The following is a 22,474-nucleotide window of genomic DNA, read 5'->3' as shown; positions in this document are numbered from 1 at the left end:
ACCATTGGAGAATAGCTAACGAAGTGAAAAATGGAAGGTTTACACCCACCGGCGACGCTTCAGTTGACAGGTAATGTGGCTGAAAATTGGAGGAGATTCAAACAACGTGTGGGGTTGTATTTAGCGGCAATCGGAGCTGACGAGCAAAGTGATAATAAGGAATCGTCAGTGTTCTTACATGTCGTGGGTGATGAAGCGCTGGAGGTGTATAATAACTTCACATTCGCTGCTAATGGAGACAAAATGAAGCTACAAAAAATAATGGAACAGTTTGAGGCCTACTGCATACCTAAACGTAACGTGACGTTTGAGAGGCACAGATTTTTCACATGTGTACAGAAAATGGGTGAGACTATTGATCAGTATGTGACTAAACTGAGAAACCAAAGCAAATCGTGTGAATTTGGGGGACTGACAGACTCGCTGATAAAAGACAGACTGGTGTGTGGTATTCCAGATAATGGTCTAAGGGAAAGACTGCTAAGAGAGCAAGATCTAGACCTGGGAAAAGCCATAGCACTGTGTAAAGCTACAGAGACTGTGAAGTTGCAGGCAAAGGAGCTGTTCAGTGACAGTAGCTGCAACGTGGATGCAGTGAGTAAGAACGGACACAAACCGTTTAACAAAAAGAGCGCCAATGTGAAAAAAGAGGCGTGGCCAGCGAACGAAAATGAAAGGGACAATTGAAAGTCATGTAGTCGATGCGGTACACAGCATACACCAAGAAAATGTCCAGCATATGGTAAAACATGCAATAGTTGCAACAAGAACAACCATTATGCCCGTTGCTGTAAGAACCAAGCGCAACAAAGCAAGGTCCATACAGTAGATGAAAGCGACATAGAAGAGTTCTATGTAGGTGTTGTGTCTGAAAACAAAAAAGAAGAAAGAGACTGGATGTTGACACTAAAAGTGAATGACATATACATTCCATTTAAATTGGATACTGGAGCACAAGTTAATGTGATATCAGAGACTGATTTTAAGAAAATTAGACCCAGACCAAAGATACATGGAATAAAAGTGAAAGTGACAGGATACTCAGGTACTGATATACCAGTGAAAGGAAGATGCATTGTCAAAGTAACACACAAGGACAGAGAGCACATGCTATCATTAATCGTGGTGCCAAAGGATGTGCAAGCCATACTAGGTTTAAAAGCCTGTGAGAGACTGAACCTGGTAAAGAGAGTCCTCATTGTGGAAAGCGAAGGAGAGACAGTCTATGATGAACTGAATGTTGCGTACACACCGGGTAAGCTGATGTATACAGCAGACACGTTGTCCAGAGCTGTTGACCCAGGAGAGCCCGCAAACACAGTGAAAAGACTGATGTACAAGGCAAAAGACAGTGGAACTGACTTCTACCAAAGCATGCTTGTATACCGCACAACGCCACTCGAGTGTGGTAAGTCACCAGCCCAACTCCTGATGGGACGTCGGCTAAGGTCAAACCTACCCATCCCGGGGAACCTCCTGAAAACAAAAGAGGGGGAGAAAGTGAGGAAGTTCAAAGAGCAACAGAAAGAAAAGCAAAAGTACTACTATGACAGAGGAACACAAAACCTACCTGAGCTCCACACTGGTGACCAAGTAAGGTTCAAAGACAAAACAAACACATGGACTCAGAAGGGAACTGTCCTGAGTGAAGTTCAACCAAGATCATACACCATTCAGACAGATGAGGGTGCTGTTCTGAGAAGAAATCATCGCGATCTTCTCATGGGACCAGCCACAGCAGGTCAAGAGACTGATACTGTTGAACAACCTGATCACACAGCTGAGAACACACCATCTGAGGCAACAACTCAGATTCAAGGACAATCAATCAGAAAATCCTCAAGACACGTGAAGCCTCCTGAGAGACTCATTGAGCAAATTTAAGGACTATTGTTATAGAAGGAAGTAATGTTATCTTATTCTTTCTTCAAGTTCTAGTGTATTGACATATTTCATGTGAACACACAAAGCAAGGTTAAAAAACCTTGATCATGATAATGATAATGTAAGTTCATTAAGTGTTACAGTTAAAATGCAGATTAATACAAAGAAAACATGTTGTTAGTTAAAAGTAAAATACTTTTGTTTTAAGAAAAGGAGATGTAATGATATCAGCAAATAGAGATGGTATTTGCCTGTTCGATTATGATGCCTTAACAGCATGTTTGCATGTATTGATTGCTTGTGCCTGACCAGCAGAGGGCATGTGACCGAGACAAGCAAGGCAGTTTAGTTTAGTTTCAGTTTCGTTCTAGATGCATCACTAGCATGATGTCTCCTGTAAATGTTGTTAAAAAGAATTGAACAGACTTTAGATTAAAACTCATTCTCTTTCATAAATGTCTCGTCATTGAACCCACAAAGAAATCAATACAGTTTCCAATGGGAGAAGGATTGTTAACCAAAGGACACAGATTTACAGTAATTGGCAAAAGAACCAGAGGCGACATGAGGGAAAACATTTTTACGCAGCGAGTTGTTATGCTCTGGAATGCACTGCCTGATAGGGTAGTGTAAGCAGATTCAATAATAACTTTCAAAAGGGAACTACATAAATACTTGAACAGGAAAAATGTGCTGGGCTATGGGGAAAGAGCAGGGGAGTGGAACGAATTGGAGAACTCTTTCAAAGAGCCGGCAAAGGCTCGATGGGCTGAATGGCCTCCTTCTGTGCTTTATCATTCTATGATTCTATGATTCTAATAGGTATCCATCTTGCCAAAGTACAGTCTTGTTGACTGTAGAACCCCTGCATGCAAGCCGGGAGATGTAGTTCAGCTAACATGAGCAATCGCAAAAGTGCAAAGATGATTTGGCTCAATAATAGCATTTATTGGTTACAACCACTAACTTTGTTTGCCCAATAGCCCTAGGTGATCACTTTAATTAGCTTAGGCAAGACTTTGGATCACTCGTCCCAGTGTTCTGATAAGCCATTTTGTACCAGCAGAAAGTTCTAGATTCTTAGATTTGTTTTTTAAAGCAGGTTAGCATCTATTGTTTTACTTCTAAAACTCTTAGCTGAACCATATTGTAAACCTTTAGATTGAGATTAGCTATTAAAACCCTGCAACCTTCTTCCCTCTTTATCTGATAGGCTTTGTGGGGATCTATTGCCTACAACATCAGAGAGCAACTGCACTGAAACTACTGGGGTAAATTGGAAATCTTTTAGGCTATGTATTAGGATTTCTTCAATATAGGATAGCTATAAAATGATCAGTTGAAGTTGATGCTAAGGCACACCACCATGGAGTGGTGGCAAGCATGTTTGTACCCACATTCCACAAGCTACTGAGTTCCCAATCACAGCTGTAGTGTTGTCAGGAAGCCCTAAGTGGAGGTCAGGTGTTTCTCCACTTTCTTATGGTCTGTCTAAGTAAGACCGACAATTTAGGCCAAATAGTACTTAATCATGGCCAGTTTTGTTTCATGGATTTGTACTGAATAGGAACTGGGCTGGGACTGACCCATTCCCTTATAATCCCTATCTTCATCTGAAAAAGGAGACTTTCAGATTCAAACTTGGATCTCAGAAGTGAAAAACCCATCTTGATTTTGCACCCATTCATAGTCAATAGCTTGAAAAATCTAGCCCAATGTTTCAATTCACTGTGACAGCCAATTCCAAATTTAAACTGTATCTAATGAAGGAGGACACTTTCCCACTTGTGAATGAAATAATAAAGGACTTCCTTCTGGCCAGTTCCTGCTGGACGCCTCCCAGATGTATTGTGGAAAACAGCCAAAGGTGTGATAAGAGATTGTATACAACCTCTCCATCTTAATTTAATGGCGATTTACGAACATACAAAACTGAGAGGCAAGAAACTGCTATCTAGTCCATCAAGCCTGCCCCACACAGCTGTGATGCCTGAAGCATTGTGATTAGACACCAGTAGCCATATCATCCACTGGGAGAGGCAAAGAAACAGATGAAAACCCAAGGCCAGTTAGCGGGTAGTCAAAATCTGGAAAATTCCTCCCCGACCCCTTTAGGCAAGCGAAACTAGTCCAGGAGACCACACTGCCCATGCTTGTATTACTTGGTATTTTAGCGTCCTTGTGTAAAACGCAATCTCCTCCCCAGCCAGGAACTAGTCTGTTATGTTCATAAATAACTGGACATTTTCATTATGAACAGCTAGCTTGAGCTAGTCACTTTATTCAGCCATGTGGACTTCTGTACAGGCATCCATCTTGACTACTGCCTTGTGGGTAGCCTAGTGCATTGTGGGTAGCCCCTTACTTAAACATACAGCTCCACCTAGTGTACCATTCTAGAATGACATGTTACTGGTCATTACATAGTCCAGCTCTCTTTTGAGGCTTTGTTGCCTTAATTCAAATAATCTGATCATTCAATTTGTTATCACTAAATTCCCACTTTGCTGTGATATTTACAGTATGTTGCCTTAATTCAAATTATTAGATCATTCCAATTATTTAGCACAAAACAGACTGTATTTTTAGGAATAGACTGTAAAGCTATGTGTAACTATTTGGAAAAATTGGAAAGAAGCAGAACTAGAAGAGATGCTCAAAGAAATGGAAAGAACTCAAATATCAAAAATTGATCCTGCCACAATCTAGTCTGATTTACCTCACTGTATCAGTACTCTGTTCAACAAATATTGAATTCTTCTTACTAAGAAGTAAATAGCAATACTGTGAACGAAGAGACAATAACAGGTATTATTCATTATATCATTGACACAGGTGTTTACTGCAGGAAAAGCTTTGCTCAAAGTGTCTGTTGCCAACCTGCACCAAACCACTAATTTTAAAGTGTAAACGAGAGGAATATTTGAGGGTTAAGAGATATCACGAGTACCCATTATTCCGCAATTCAGCTGAGTATAGCTTCCCTTTAAAGGGGCAGCTTTGCACTTTTCAGGGAGTTTAAGAGGCTTCCTTCCACACCGTTTGAGAGCCACCAGGACTACCTGGAGAGTTGAAGCTGCACGGGATGCAATGTTTGCTGCACATCAGGGTGGGCTTCATATAGATTTTTAAAATTGTTTTCAAGAGTCTAAATTAATAAAGTGATTATGTCATTGCAAATGATTGAATTGGAAGGGCTCAGCAGGCCTGGCAACATCCGTGGAGAGAAAATAGAGTCAACGTTTCGGGTGAAAACCCCTTTGTCAAGACTAAAGAAGCACAGGAAATGAACTGGATTAAGAGGCCAGGCCAGTTCTCTCCCAGCCTGGCCTCTTAATCCATTTCATTTCCTGTGCTTCTTTAGCCTTGACAAAGGGGTTTTGACCCGAAACGTCGACTCTATTTTCTCTCCACAGATGTTGCCTGACCTGCTGAGTTTTTCCAGCATTTTCTGTTGTTATTTCGGATTTCCAGCATCTGCAGTATTTTGCTATCGTACAATGAATTGGAAGGGGTTTGGTTCATTGGAATTCTATATAATGGCAGTGGGTAGAAAATGATTTGGTTCATGGGGATCCTGAAAGAATGAAAGTGGATTATATCTGGAAATACTCAGCAGGTCAGGCAGCATCTGTGAAGAGAGAAACGCTAACTCTGTTTCTCCCTCCACAGATGCTGCCTGACCTGCTGAGTATTTCCAGCATTTTCTGTTTTTTTATTTCAGATTTCCAGCATTCGCAGTATTCTACTTTTGAATTATATCTGGGTTGGGCGATTGGAAATCGCTACAATGGCAGTGAAAGAAAAAACTTGCATTTATATAGTGCCTTTCACAACTTCAGAAGCGCTTCACAGCTAATGAAGTGCTTTCTTTTGAAGTGTAGTCACCGTTGTAATGTATGTAACACAGCAGCCAATTTGCACACAGCAAGGTCCCATGAACAGCAATGAGATTAAGGACCAGATCATTTGTTTTGGTGATGTTGGTTGAAGGATATATATTGGCCGGGGCACCGGGGAGAACTTCTTTGAACAGTGCCATGGGATCTTTTACATCCAGCTGAGAGGACAGACAGGACCTCAGTTTAACGTCTCATTTGGAAAGACGGCATCTCCATCAGGGCATCCATCACTGAGCTGTCAGCCTAGGGTATGTGCTCAACCTTCCTGACTTTGAATCCACAACCTTTTTACTCAGAGGTGAGAGTTTTGCCGTTCAGCCAAGTTTGACACTTAAGGGAAGGGTTTTGTTCGACTGCAATTCTTTACGAGGGGAGTGAGTGTGACTTGGTCTGGTGCAATAGAATTTAACAGCTGGATCAAATTTTTTTTATCTCGAGTGGACTGTAAACTTTCTGAACTCTACACACTAAATGTTTACTCCCAGCAGACTGTCTTCGTGCCAAGAAAGTATCATAAAGTTCAAGTGGAATTATGCCTTTGAAAGCTAACCTACTTAATTTATGTGAGGTGGCAATAAACAAAGCAAATAGGATGCCAGATCAATTGAATTCAATGCTGTGGTTAGGCTGCACCAGGAATACATAAGGGGTCATTTAGGCCTTAGGAGAGCAACAACTGTTAGAGGAATGAGCTATGAGAAACATAAATAGATAACAAATGAAAGAACTTGCATTTATATAGTGCCTTTCATATCCTCAGGTCATGCCAAAGTGCTACACAGCAAAATGACTTACTTTTGAAGTATAGTCAGCCTTGGCTCAATAGCAGGTGTCGGCCTTAGCTCAGCGGTGGTACTCTTGTCTGTGAGTCATAAGGTCATAAGTTCAAGCCCCATTCCAGACACTTGAGCACATAATCCAGGCTGACGATTCAATTTAGCATTGAGGGAGTGCTGCACGGTTGGAGATTCCATCTTTAGGATAGGAAGTTCAACTAAGGCCTTATCTGCTCTCTTAGGTAGAAGTAAAAAATCCCATGGTATTATTTGAAGAAGAGCAGGGGAGCCAACATTTATCCCTCAACCAACACCACTAAAAAACATTTTATCTGGTCATTTATCTCATTGCTAGTTGTGATAACTTGCCGCACACAAATTAGCTGCCACGTTTCTCTACATTATACTTCAAAAGTACTTCATCGGGTGTAAGGCACTTGGGGTCATCTTGAGGTCATCAAAAGCACTACACAAATGCAAGTTCTTTCTTTAGCCGCAGTTATTATGTTGGCAAATGTGGCAGCCAATTTGTGCACAGCAAAGTCTCAAGCAGCAAATGAGATAGACGTCCAGTTATCCAGAGGGATAAATGTTACCCAAGACATTGGGAGAATTCCCCTGCTCTTCTTCGACTAGTGTCATCGGATCTTCGACGTGCCCATTACAGGCAGACAGGACTTTGGTTTGGCGCCTCATCCGAAAGATAGCTACTTCACTAATGCAGCACTCCCTCGGTATTGCACTGAAGTGTCAGTCTAAATTAGCTAGAGCTTTTCAGCATTGTAAAGGAAGGCCTCAAAGGGACTGTTAGAGATATTTAAAATACTTAAGTTCACAGAAAAATAAACTTGGAATAATGTTTTAAGATGCACAAGCGTAGCAGGATAAGCAGGCACAAGTTCAGGATTATGAAGGTCATGTTGAGGCTAAGAAGTATTTCTTTGCAAAGAAGTTGATCAACGGCTGGAACAGGGTGCCATAAAACATCGGTTGTGGCTAGGACTTTGAGATCTAAGTTCAGAGTCAGCTGTAATGGGAAGAAAGTAGGATGGTATAAAATCAAATGGGCTAAAGGTTTTTTTTTCATCTAAAGCTATTTTGAGGTTTGTGTGCGGGTGTATGAGAGTGTGTGCGCGTGGATGAGCCATCTCACACCAATGATGTACATCAACGGAATTAAAATGCTGCCGTATCTGGAATAAGAACATAAGAAGTAGGAGCAGGAGTAGGCCATACGGCCCCTCGGGCCTGCTCCGCCATTCAATAGGATCATGGCTGATCCGAATCTAGACTCACGTCCACTTCCCTGCCCTCTCCCCGTGACCCCTAATTCCCTTATCTGCTAGGAAACTGTCTATCTCCATTTTAAATTTATTTAATGTTGCAGCTTCCGCAGCTCTCTGGGGTAGCAAATTCCATAGATTTACTACCCTCTGAGTGAAGAAGTTTCTCCTCATCTCAGTTTTGAAAGGGCAGCCCCTTATTCTTAGATTATGCCCCCTAGTTCTAGTCTCACCCATCAGTGGAAACATCCTCCCCGCATCCACCCGATCAAGCCCCCTCACAATCTTATATGTTTCGATACGATCGCCTCTCATTCTTCTGAACTCCAATGAGTAGAGTCCCAACCTACTCAACCTTTCCTCATACGTCAACCCCCTCATCTCCGGAATCAACTGAGTGAACCTTCTCTGAACCGCCTCGAGAGCAAGTATATCTTTTCTTAAATATGGAAACCAAAACTGCATGCAGTATTCCAGGTGTGGCCTTGTATAACTGCAGCAAGACTTCCCTGTTTTTATACTCCATCCCCCTTGCAATAAAAGCCAAGATTCCATTGGCCTTCCTGATCACCTGCTGCACCTGCATACTAACTTTTTGTGTTTCATGCACCAGGACCCCCAGATCCCTTTGTACTGTAGCACTTTGCAGTTTCTCTCCATTTAGGTAATAATTTGCTCTTTGATTTTTTCTGCCAAAGTGCATAACCTCACACTTTCCAACATTATATTGCATCTGCCAAATCTCTGCCCACTCACTTAGCCTGTCTATGTCCTTTTGCAGGTTTTTTATGTCCTCCTCACTCACTGCTTTCCCTCCCATCTTTGTATCGTCAGCAAACTTGGATATGTTGCACTCGGTCCCTTCCTCCAAATCGTTAATATAGATTGTATATTGTATATTAGATAAAAGAAGCAAAGCCATAAAACCAGTGTCAGCCATGTCTGAGTTGGTAGTGTGGCGTTGCCACATTGGGGAAACACTGTGTGTATGTAGATAAACCTGTATAATCCCCTTTTAACTGCTGTATTCCCCTCCCCCCGCAAGACAGTTGCAAGCTGAAAGGAATAAGGCACGTTCAGACTTGCCTGCTGCTGATAGAAGGAAAACCAATCAGGTTCCAGCAGGTGACCAATCCGTGAGTCATCACAGGTTCGCGGGCTTCACGAATTCAGTACTGTATTGTGAGAGTTGGAGTAAAGGCCTATTTCTTGTAGCTCGCTGTGTTGCCTATTTCTTTACGTGGGAGACTGTAGTCCCCCACAGTGGCACTCTTGGCTCTGAGTTAGAAGGTTGTGGGTTCACAGTCCCACTCCAGAAGCTTGAACACAAAAATCTAGGCTGACACCAGTGCAGTACTGAGGGAGTGCTGCACTGTCAGAGGTGCTGTCTTTTGGATGAGACGTTAAACCAAGGCCTTGTCTGTTCTTTCAGGTGGATGTAAAAATTCCCATGGCACTATTTTGAAGAAGAGCAGGGAAGTTATCCATGGTGTCCTGGCCAATATTTATCCCACAATCAACATCACTAAAAAAAACTGTTTGTGGGACCTTGCTGTGCGCCAATTGGCTGCCACATTTCCTACATTCCAACAGTGATACACTTCAAAAGTACTTCATGGCTGTAAAGCACTTTGGGAGGTCCTGAGGGTGTGAAAGGCACCACATAAAAGACTTTGGGGGAAAAATTCGGTTGCTTTGTGGGCGCTAACGGGGCGCAAAGCAACTAGCGCCTGGGCGCGGTGCCGCCAAAGCCTCCTGCAAAATTCAGTGGGCGGTTAACGGCGACGGTAACCGTTAATGCCCCACGACGCTGCGCCGCTGGCGATGACATCGCAGAACCCCTCTCGCGCCCCAGCCGCGATCTTCGGTAACACCCCCAACTTACCGCCAGATGCTATGTCTGACGGGGTCAGGGGGGGCCTGCCTGCACTCCCGATCCCTGGTGGCCCAGCTGGGCGCCGGGACGCGCTGCGCCAGGCCCCTCCCCTTTAATAAGTGGAGGAAGGCCTGCGGTACAGCGGCATGTAGCGCCACGATATTCCCTCGCAGCGCCAAGAGGGACACGGGGCGCTTCCAGTAGCGCCCCTCCCTCTCGAGACGCTACCTGGGAAAATTGGCCGCGGGGGCACAAATTTTTTCAGGGGGCTAAAAGTAGCGCCCCGGCGAAGTTAGCACTCCAAAGGGGTGCGACTGAATTTTTCCCCTTTCTTTTTTTCTTTTATTAAACTATCACATCACTGGGGCTCACTCTCCCTTAGTTTTTAGGCCAATTCCAAGACAGCTGGCTCATGTCTCGAAAATCTGAAATGGGACTGGATGCCAAAAAAAATCATTATTTCCAAACTCGGGTACGTTTTACATAAAATGCTTTAATTTATTGTGGAAAATGCAGTCAAATAAAATAAGTGAAGTAAAGTACCAAGGACAACGTTTATTGATTTTTAAACAGAAAATCACGGGTTTTGTTCCACTACATCTTTTTTTTTAATTGAGATCTGGTGTCGGTCCAATGTGGAAGCACTGCAGAGATGCCAAAGTGCAGAACTTAATTTCAGTGAGATTCTCATAGAAACATAGAAGGTAGCAGGAGTAGGCCATTCGGCCCCTCGAGCCTGCTCCGCCATTTAATGAGATCATGGCTGATCATCCAAATTCAGTACCCTGTCCCTGCTTTCTCCCCATATCCCTTGATCTCTTTAGCCTTAAGAAATATATCTAACTCCTTCTTGAATATATTTAATGAATTGGCCTCAACTGCCTTGTGTGGTAGAGAATTCCACAGGTTCACCACTCTCTGGGTGAAGAAATTCCTCCTCACCTCAGTCCTAAATGGCTTACCCCTTATCCTTAGACAGTGACCCCTGGTTCTGGACTCCCCGACCATCGGGAACATCCTTCCTGCATCTAGTCTGTCTAGTCCTGTTAGAGATTCTCGGTCCTATTCTGTGGTCAAGTCGCTGTGTGACAGTGGAAATCTTGCACTGCTTGCTTAGTCAGCACAAGGCGTACAGCTCACGGTATCTTGCAAGGCCCATTCATTAGTGCATAATATTAGTGATGTGTTCCCTGCATGGAACTGGGCACTGAGCAGGTAACATGTCTTCCACACGGGTGAGATATCTAAGCTGCAGCCGAATTTAGAGAGCAGCTGCTGTGCCTTAAAGGGAAACTGACCAGTTTTTAACTGGTTGAAGATTTTGGTGCCATAACCTTTCACTGCAAAGGTACGATTGGTTTGAAGGAAGTAGCAATGGCCAGGGCAGAGAGGGGACTGTTCCCTTCACTGACAGAGATGTGGCTGTGGGAGATGCAACAATGGAAGGTTGCCATTTTTTGCTCGGGTGGTGGGGAGATGCTCCTCAAAAGGTGCGCATGGGAGGAGGTAATGGAACAGCTCATTGCAGTATCCCTTGTGAGGTGAACATCTGCATAGATTCAAAACAGATTTTCTACACTCGAGAAATCTGCCAACGTAAGTATACCCTGCCCTGTTGTTTCATTAAATATAATGGTATGGCTTGCCTGCAGCAAACACCCTGATTTTGCATGGATAGTTTATCATTTGTGATTCCTGCTGTTTTTGTTCCACATTATCACGAGGCAGCCCATAACGATGTATGACATACCTTCCAGCTGCCAAGAAAACCTTCCAACAATGTGGCTCACTCATCAAAAAATGTAGGCGTACTACAGTTTTACATCAACAACAACTTGCTTATATTACAGGAAAAGGCAGTGCACAGCAGAAGGGAGCTGTAACAGGAGGTGCGATCCCCTATCCGAAGCCCCTAACCAAGCTGGAAGAAATGACCTTGGAGATTGTGGGCGTGGTTTCCATACAGACAATCATACAGGGTCATGTGGGAGGCTATTAGAGAAAGAACTTTTATTTATATTAAAGCTTTCATGTCCTTAGGATGTTCCGAAGCGCTTCACAGCCAATGAATTTGTTTTGAAATGTAGTCACTGTTGTTTTGTAGGTAAACGTGGCAGAAAATGTATACGCAGCAAGGTCCCACAAACAGCAGTGAGATAAATTACCAATTGATCTGTTTTTGGTGATGTTGAGAGATGAATGTTTCTCAAGACATGGGAGGACTCCCTATATTTCCCCAGAAAAGTTCCATGGAATTTTTCACATCTATCTGAACAACTGGAAAGGGCCCCGGTTTAATGTCTCATTCGATAGACGACATCTCTGACAATGAAGCACTGCTTCAGTTCTGCACTGAAGCATCAGCTGAGATGATGTGATCAAAGTCTTAGAATGCAGCCTGAACCGTTAATCTTCTGACGCAGAGGCACATTACTCTAAGTCCCAACTCCCTATCACCTCAAGTGTATCTTCATGATCCTGATACCTACAGAAGCTTTGGGTTACATGCCCAGGATAACAAACAGTAAAAACCCTTCCTGCTAATTACTTTAGCTACTGGAATAATCCTCCACAGCAACTTTCTTGCTTCCAAAAAGAGCAGCACAGCATCACAACATATCTTCTTTCAGAATTTAACTATCAAACAAACTCATTTAACAATAGATGAACAAGCCAATAAAGAACAGAAATATAATATATATATATTTACTGTAGAAATTTTACCTGCTGGCTCCTCAAAGGACAAATAACAAGGGGTAGAGTCTCTGCTTTGGGTGCAATCGGCAAATTGCGCTAGTTTGAGAAGTGCCAAAGTAAAATCTGCCATGAACCAGTGCAATCGTTTTAGACCGTAATTTTTTTAAAACATGTTTGTTTTAAAAAATATTCCTTGATATATTTAAGATTGGTAACCTGGTGCAGTTTGATTAATACAGCTGAAAATGGGTTTATCACAAAAAAAATAAGCATTTTAATCAGAGTGTCTAGTCCACCACTTGTGTGTAATCCAATTTTAAATAACTGAAAATGACTTTAAAAAAACGATACAGATACCCATTTACTAGTTATATTGGTGTAGAGCAGTCAGTTTCACAGTAAATTAAAAAAAATATATAATCAAAAGCTTTTAAAACATGCCTATTAGTGACTCTGTGCACAAAAGAAGCAGCTTAATTTTAAGAGCCTCCTCGAAGGCCCGCAAACGAGCGCAATTAGCAGAAACTTGCATTGGTGATTAATTCGATCTGGGATCGTGGCCAATTTGGTGGGCGAGGCCGGCTTCTAGTGCGATGTTCTTTAAACTAGCGCAAAAGATCGCGGAAACTCGATTTGGGCTGGACATCACCTGCGCTTGAAATTCCTCGATCTTTTAGAAACATAGAAACATAGAAAAATAGGAGCAGGAGTAGGCCATTCGGCCCTTTGAGCCTGCTCCGCCATTCAATATGATCATGGCTGATCCTCTATCTCAATACCATATTCCTGCTCTCTCCCCATACCCCTTGATGCCTTTTGTGTCTAGAAATCTATCTATCTCCTTCTTAAATATATTCAGTGATTTGGCATCCACAGCCTTCTGTGGTAGAGAATTCCACAGCTTCACCACCCTCTGAGTGAAGAGATTTCTCCTCATCTCAGTCCTAAATGTCCTACCCCGTATCCTGAGACTGTGACCCCTCTTTCTTGACACCCCCCAGCCAGGGAAAACATCCTCCCTGCATCCAGTCTGTCTAGCCCTGTCAGAATTTTATACGTTTCAATGAGATCCCCTCTCATTCTTCTAAACGCTAGTGAATACAGGCCTAGTCAACCCAATCTCTCCTCATATGACAGTCCTGCCATCCCAGGAATCAGTCTGGTGAACCTTCGCTGCACTCCCTCTATGGTAGGTATATCCTTTCTTAGGTAAGGAGACCAAAACTGCACACAGTACTCCAGGCGAGCAGCGGCAGCAGCCACGACGACCCGCTGGAGCACGTCGGCCGGCAGCTCCTTGGCGGGAAGGCATTCTGACTGGGAGGAGGGGAGCCGAGCATGGCGACCAGAGGCCGAACCGTGAGAGGGAGAAGCAGGCCCCGGGCTGTCGGACCGTGGAGCCGGCGACGGTGAGGAGGAGGCCGCGGCGACCGGAGCATTCACATCCCGACGATGTGTTCAGCGAGCCGGGCGGAGGCAGCGCAGCGCAACGAGCAGCAGCAGCAGCCACGATGACCCGCTGCAGCACGTCGGCCGGCAGCTCCATGGCGGGAAGCTCGCAGTCCGACTGGGAGGAGGGGAGCTGGGCATGGCGGCCAGAGGTCGGATCGTGAGCGGGAGAAGCAGGCCACCACTTGGAGCCGGCAACAGTGAGGAGGAGGCCGCAGTGACGAGGAGGACGGAGCGGCTGAGGGACATCGTGCTCCCACTGCCACTGGAAGCCATTGTATTGACTTTCTGAACACGGCGCTGTAAGAATAGCTGACGCGTCCCTACGGGGAGTAAGCATTCCATTGTACTTGTACTTGTACTGGTTACATATGGCAAATAAAATTGAATTGAATTGAATTGAACTGTAGTAAGACATCCTTACTCCTGTACTCAAATCCTCTTGCAATGAAGGCCAACATACCATTTGCCTTCCGAATTGCTTGCTGCACCTGCATGTTTGCTTTCAGTGACTGGTGTACAAGGACACCCAGGTCCCTTTGTACATCAACACTTCCCAATCTATCACCATTTAAATAATACTCTGCCTTTCTGTTTTTCCGACCGAAGTGGATAACTTCACATTTATCCACGTTATACTGCATCTGCCATGTATTTGCCCACTCACTCAACTTGTCTAAATCGCCTTGAAGCCTCTTTGCATCCTCCTCACAACTCACAATCCCACCTAGTTTCGTGTCATCAGCAAACTTGGAAATATTACATTTGGTTCCCTCATCCAAATCATATGCTGGGTACATCAATTTCAGCCGAATTGCACTGAGAAAAACAACGCAACCTAATGGAAACTCCAGGCCTAAATGTTTGCCATTGCTGTGGTAAATTATTTTTCTTTTTAATTAACATTTTAAATATATAGTGATTATTTTCTTGTGTTTCTCACCACTGTGGAAGTTTCACTGGCCTGGACTAACTCTTTAAGGGACAATTATCTTTAATGTCTAACTTTAAGCCTCACTTTGGAGAGCTTTTAAATATTTTTCATCATCAGCCTCTTAGAAGGCCTTGGGTTTTAGGCCTATTTTAGTGGCTTTAGACTACTTTGTCCGAAGTGTCAGCTTGGCTCAGTTGGTAGCACACTCGCCTCTGAGTTAGAAGGTTGTGGGTTCATGTCCCACTCCAGGGACTTGAGCACCTAATAAAGACACTCCAGTACAGTGCTGAGGGAGTGCTGCATTGTTGGAGGTGCTGTCTTTCAGATGAGACTTTAAACCGAGGCCCTGTTTGCCCTCTCAAATGGACGTAAAAGATCCTATGCCACGGTTTCAAAGAAGAGCAGGGGAGTTATCCCCGGTGTCCTGGCCAATATTTATCCCTCAACTAACATAACATAGGTTAAGATGTAGGTTCACACCTGTGCAGCTTTGTAGCAACAGGGAGGCAAGTGCTTCCTTACAGGGAATGAGGGAAAATGAGAATCATCTTCCCAGATTGCGGCTGTGTATCCCCTAGTGGCCAGTCCAAAGCAGCATTGGTAGGACCGGGGGGGGTGAAATGCAGAGACCAGAGTAAAAGGAAGAGGAAGATAACTTTGAAAGACAGGTTTACACCTCAAAATAAACAGATCCAACCCTTCCCTGGGGGAATGATATTTGAGAACAAAAGGGAAAGTTTTTAAAAATGCTTTATTTTTTCATATTAATACCTCTCCGAGCTCTTCCACATCCTGTTTTCCCATGGGCTGCTGATAGCATGCAATTTGGATTCATGCACAGGAAGATAACAGCCTCATGAAAGTAGCAAGCTAATCAACACAATAGAACTACCATACTGATCTATTTGAAAAGCTCTTAAAGTTTGGTTTTGTATATATTTTTTTCAATTTAGCCTGCTTCTATCCCTTCCTCTGCTGAAGGCAGCGATATACTGGGGTACAGTTCCACTGCTGCCCGCAACTTTATTCAAGTAGCATTCATGCAACATGAGTGCCAGGCGATGACTATCTCCAACGAGAGAGAGTCTAACCACTGCCCCTTGACATTCAACGGCATTACCATCGCCGAATCCCCCACCATCAATATCCTGGGGGTCACCATTGACCAGAAACTTAACTGGACCAGCCACATAAATACTGTGGCAACAAGAGCAGGTCAGAGGCTAGGTATTCTGTGGCGAGTGTCTCACCTCCTGACTCCCCAAAGCCTTTCCACCATCTACAAGGCACAAGTAAGGAGTGTGATGGAATACTCTCCACTTGCCTGGATGAGTGCAGCTCCAACAACACTCAAGAAGCTCGACACCATCTAGGACAAAGCAGCCTGCTTGATCGGCACCCCCTCTACCACCTTAAACAGTCACTCCGTCCACCAGTGGTGTACCGTGGCTGCAGCGTGTACCATCTACAAGATGCACTGTAGCAACTTGCTAAGGCTTCTTCATCAGCACCTCCCAAATGCATGACTTCTTTCACCTAGAAGGACAAGGGCAGCAGGCGCATGGGAACACCACCACCTCCAAGATCCCCTCCAAGTCGCACACCATCCTGACGTGAAAATATATCACCGTTCCTTCATCATCGCTGGGTCAAAATCCTGGAGCTCCCTACCTAACAGCACTGTGGGAGTACCTTCACCACACGGATTGCCACGGTTCAAGAAGGCGGCTCACCACCACCTTCTCAAGGGTAATTAGTAATGGGCAATAAACGCTGGCCTTGCCACCGATGCCCACATCCCGTGAATGAATTAAAATTTTTATTATTAAGCTCGGGTAATGAATGCCAATATGCCTTTGAATGTGAACAGCATGACATCCAAAATCTAATCTTGCCCTCTCTCAAAATCAATATATAATCATTTTCTAGCATGAGTCAAGGGATTGCAATCAGGAGAGGGATCTTTGACACAATAGTCACACTTAACAGCATCAACTGACTTTTCTATTCCATGCATAAAACATAACATTTGTGATAAATTGCCAATAGATAGTTGGATGGAGAGAAGAAAGACAGTGGATTAAGATTCTCATAGCCAGAGAATCTCCTGCACCATTACCTTTGGAGTCCCCAAGGATCTCTCCTGTCTCTCATCTACATGCTGCCCCTCAGCGACATCATCCGAAGACATGATGTCAGGTTCCACATATACGCTGGTGACACCCAGCTTTACCTCACGACCACCTCTCTCGACCCCTGCACCGCCTCTCTCGACCCCTGCACCGCCTCTCTCGACCCCTGCACCGCCTCTCTCGACCCCTGCACCGCCTCTCTCGACCCCTCCACCGCCTCTCTCGACCCCTCCAGCACCTCTCTCGATCCCTGCTGCACCTCTCTTGACCCCGGCACCATCTCTCTCGACCCCTCCACCACCTCTCCTGCTCCTACTGGTTCCATAGCAACGATTTCTGAATTCTTTTAAACAACATAAACTTACCGACATGAATCAGCTGAGTGGCCTGTGGGTGGCGCTGTCCAGGGAGAGTATAAATACTCGGGCACGGGCCCAGCTTGCGCAGGACATTCTTAACAGGAACTAGTGAAGGACACAACTAGACCTCCATGTTGTAAAACAGTTGATTAAAGCTTTGCTTAACGCTTAGACCAAGTGCCTAGTAGTTTTCTTACATCACTTACCTTTCGTTGCCGGCTGCAGTGGCTGCTGAAGAATCCCTGAGCGGAGCAGGCCCGGCTCCTGCTTCGCCCGTCGCCAACCAATTTCGGCAGGGGGACCTGAAGCAGGCGTTAGGCCGCTCATTTAGGCAATGTTTTAGGCAATGAACCAGTACTGTATAAATGGTGTACAACTCTACATCCGACTGTGCTTCTGGCAGGCAGAGCTTAAATCTGACCCTCGGTACCCAAAGTGAAAATGTGTTTGTTGCCCCGGCACTAACACACTTAAACTCAGTAAGCACAAAACGTCACCCAAAAACAATGAAAATAAACACAGCTTTAATTATAAGGTCAACACTGCTGAATCCATTTCAAGGTTTGTAGCCTGCCCTCCTCAAATCCCAGCAATCGCCTAACCTTGACAAGTTTTCAATTTAAATTACTTTAACATCCAGTTTGATTGATGTTCAAAGATTTTTATTCACATTTTTTTTAATGTCAAGTCACAAACTGAATTTTGGCTGGTTTATTCCTGGGTTTTCATTACTCTAATCAGTAAATATATGGTCAGCATTCCACCGGGAAATAAAGAAGTTGGAAATAAGTCCTAAGTAGTAAATGGAATGGAGGAACAGAGAGAGACACAGGGGCGCAGATCTTTAAAAGCAGAACTGTGTGGAAAAAGCCATAAAACAGGTCAATTGGAACCTGGGCCTGATATTTAGGAGCACTGAATACAAAAGGTAGTCATGATGAAACTGTACAAGACATTAGTTAGGCCACAGTGGAAGCACTGTGTAGTTTTGAACACCCTTGATCACCTTTATCGAAAGCCTGCTCGAGCCATGGAAAAGGTGCAATATGGATCCGGTAGGATGATACTAGGGATGAAAGAATATAGTTATGATCAGAGACTTGAAAAAACGAGGAGAGTATTTACTGGAGCAGAATAATTCAAGGGGGAATATAATTAAAGTGTTCAAAATGTTGAAAGGGCAAGAGAGGGTAAATAGTGAAAGATTATTTTCACTGGTCTGTGAATTACTGACGATGGAGGTATAAATTTACAACACCAATGTTTATTTATGTAGCATCTTTAACATGGAAAAATGTCCCAATGTATTTCACAGATGCATCATCAAAGATTGAGACAGGTTGTTCAGCATGTTTTCAGTACAAATCATATGGAACACCTTTAAATGTATAATACTGAGCCCGCAGAATAAATACATTCCCCAAACCAATAAGGTTAGACTAAACAAAATTGACCCTAAACTGAACAACAAACAGGTTAAAAGTGATAAAGAGGAAAAATGGCCGGTACTAATTCAGCCAGGAGAAAGCAGAGCGCGCCCATTAGGATGAATACAAAAACTTGCAGAAACATATTGAAAAAGGATCAGGCAGGGAAGGAGAGATCTGGAAGAAACCCGAGCATCTGACGCTAAGGGTAACAGTAAAAAAAAAAATCTTTTTGTACCACAACAGTAAGAGGACGGTCAAAGAAGCGGTAAAAACCAGAAAGCTTGCAAACAGTCACAAAGGATGTCTTTTGTGACTTTGATTTGGGCCGTCTCAGTGTTGTGGCAGGGTTGTAAACCTGATTGGAGAGATTCAAACATGGAGTTGCGGGAAAGGTGGGCACGTATTTGGGAGGTGACAACACATTCATAGAATAGAATCACAGAATGGCTACAGCACAGAAGGAGGCCATTCGGCCCGTCGAGCCCGTGCCGGCTCTCTGCAAGAACACTTCAGCTAGTCCCACACTCCCGCCCTTTCCTCGTAGCCCTGGACATTTTTTTCCTTCAGGTACTTATCCAACTCCGTTTTGAAAGCCACAACTGAATCTACCTCCACCACCTTTTCAAGCAGTGCGTTCGAGATCCAAACCACTCGCTGAGTAAAAATGTTTTCCCTCATGTTGCCTTTGGTGCTTCTGCTGTGGCTCAGTGGGTAGCAGACTTGCCCCTGACTCAGAAGGTTGTGGGTTCAAGTCCCACTCCAGGGACTTGAGCACATAAAGTTAGGCTAACACTCCAGTGCAGTGCTGAGGGAGTGCTGCACCAGAGGTGCCGTCTTTCAGATGAGACATTAAACCGAGGCCCCGTCTGCTCTCTCAGGTGAATGTAAAAGATCCCATGGTGATCATATTTCAAAGAGTAGGGGATTTCTCCCCGGTGTCCTGGCCAATAATTATCCCTCAATCAACATAACAAAAACAGATTATCTGGTCATTATCACATTGCTGTTTGTGGGAGCTTGCTGTGCACAAATTGGCTGCTGTGTTTCCCACATTACAACAGTGACTACACTCCAAAAGTACTTCATTGGCTGCAAAGCGCTTTGAGATGTCCGGTGGTCGTGAAAGGCGCTATAGAAATGCAAGCCTTTCTTTCTTAAATCTGTTCAAGGACTTTCTAGAAGATTGGAAATGGGACAGGGTGATAGGTGAGCAGGGCTTGATGCAACATAGGATATGAGCAGGAGAGTTTGGATGAGCTATAGTTTATGGAGGGATGAGAGGCCGGCCAGGAGAGCATTGGAATAGTCAACATTCGCACCACACAAGTGCCAGGCAATGACCATCTCCAACAAGCGAGACTCTAACCATCTCCCCTTGACATTCAATGGCATTACCATCGCTGAATCCCCCACTATCAACATCCTGGGGGTTACCATTGATCAGAAACTTAACTGGACCAGCCATATAAATACTGTGGCTACAAGAGCAGGCCAGAGGCTGGGAATTCTGCGGCGAGTGTCTCACCTCCTGACTCCCCAAAGCCTTTCCACCATCTACAAGGCACAAGTCAGGAGTGTGATGGAATACTCTCCACTTGCCTGGATGAGTGCAGCTCCAACAACACTCAAGAAGCTTGACACCATCTAGGACAAAGCAGCCCGCTTGATTGGCACTCCATCCACCACCTTCAACATTCACTCCCTCCACCACCGGCACACTGTGGCTGCAGTGTGTACCATCTACAAGATGCACTGCAGCAACTCGCCAAAGCTCCTTCAACAGCACCTTCCAAACCCGCAACCTCTACCACTTAGAAGGACAAGGGCAGCAGACGCATGGGAACATCACTACCTACAAGTTCCCCTCCAAGCCACACACCATCCTGACTTGGACCTGTATCGCCGTTCCTTCACTGTCGCTGGGCCAAAATCCTGGAACTCCCTTCCTAACAGCATTGTGGGTGTACCTACACCATATGGGCTGCAGTGGTTCAAGAAGGCGGCTCACCACCATCTTCTCAAGGGCAATTAGGGATGGGCACTAAATGCAGGCCTAGCCAGCCAGCGACGCCCACATCCCATCAATGAATAAAAAAATAAATTAAAAACAATCTGGAGGTGACAAAGGCATGGATGAGGGTTTCAGTGGAAGAAGGGTTGAGTTCGGGGCACAGACAGGTGATGTTATAGAAGTAAACAGTCTCTGTGATGCAGGAGAAACAGGGTTGAACACACAGCCTGGGCTCAAACAGGGCACTAAGATTGCAAACAGTCTGGCTGAGCCTCCACAGTGGTGGGAGTTGGGGGGCCGGAATGGAGCCAGTGGTAAGGATAGGAAGTGTGGTGGGGGCCGAAGATGATTCCCAATGTTTCACCAGAGGAAGTTACGGATCATCTCAGAGTGGATATCGCACAAGCAGTCTGACAACACAGAAGTAGTGGCAGAGTGGAGAGAGGCAGAGCTGAATGTTGTCAGCATACACGTGGAAGCTGACCCCATGTCAGTGCGTGATGTCGCCAGGGGGCAGCAGGCAGATGAGGAAGAGGAGGGGGCCAAGCATAGATCCTTGGGAAACTCCAGAGGCAATGGTGTGGGGGCAGGTAAGAGAAGCCAGAGAAGTTCTGACGACGATTGAATCACCCAGAGATGATGGAATGGATAGAATGGAATCAAGCGAGAGAAGTCCAACTGAGCTGGACAAAGGAGGAAATATATTACAGAAAGATGGTGTGGTCGACTGTGCGACGGCTGCAGAGAAGATGAGGAGGGATAATGTATCATGTCACAGTCACAGAAGATATCATTTGTTCCTTGCATTAGGGCCGGTTCAGTGCTGTGGCAGGGTCAGAAACCTGATTGGAGAGGTTCAAACACGGAGGTGCGGAAAAGGTGGGCATGGATTTGGGAGGTAACAATAGTCAAGGACTTTGGAAAGGAAATTGAAGTTGAAGTTGGGTGGTAGTTTGCAAGGATAGAGGAGTCGAGAATGTTTTTTTTTTTTTTTTGAGGTGGGTAGTGATGACGACAATTTTGAAAAGATGGGTGACAGTACCCGAGAAGAGGGAACCATTTACCATGCCAGCTAGCATGGGGGCTAGTAAGAGAAGTTGGGTGATCAGCATTTTAGTGGGAATGGGATTGAGAGAGCAGGAGGTGGGTCTCAGAGAGAGAACAAGGGAGAGAAACTAGAGAAAGATGTGGGTTCAGGGTTCGGGTAGTTGAGAGCCTGGGGGAGGTTTGACTTGGTGGGCTTGGGGAAGAAGCGAACAGCAGAGGCAGATGAAAGGATGGTCTCAATCTTAATGACAAAGAAGTCCATGAGCACCTTGCACTTGTTGGAGTATTAGTACTAGAAGCTTAACGGGGGAGGCTCCAAATATTTTTTTCATGCACACGGTTATTAGAATATGGATTGCATTACCACAAGTGGCTATTGAAATGTCAATCATCGTGTTTAAGAGGGAATTAGACAAACACTCAGAGAGATAAAATTATGGGGGAAGGCGGGGAAATGGGCTAGCTCTGATCAGGATAGCAGATGTATGATGGACAAGTAGTTTCCTTTTGTGGCAAAGTTTTCACGATTGTATAATTAGTCATGTTTATTCTGTGCAGCCAGGCAGTATCCATTGGAACGTCAGGACCCTCACGGACAACCCCAACAGTGACAGACGTACTGCTATCGATGCCCCGGGAGCTCAGACGTTTCGACATTGACATCGCTGCCCTAAGTGAGACCCGGCGGGCAGGG

The sequence above is a fragment of the Somniosus microcephalus genome, chromosome 1 (assembly GCF_052327205.1).
Source record: "Somniosus microcephalus isolate GS21.2 chromosome 1, FLI_Smic_1.0, whole genome shotgun sequence".
Taxonomy (NCBI): domain Eukaryota; kingdom Metazoa; phylum Chordata; class Chondrichthyes; order Squaliformes; family Somniosidae; genus Somniosus; species Somniosus microcephalus.
Note: the sequence above shows the minus strand (reverse complement) of the source record.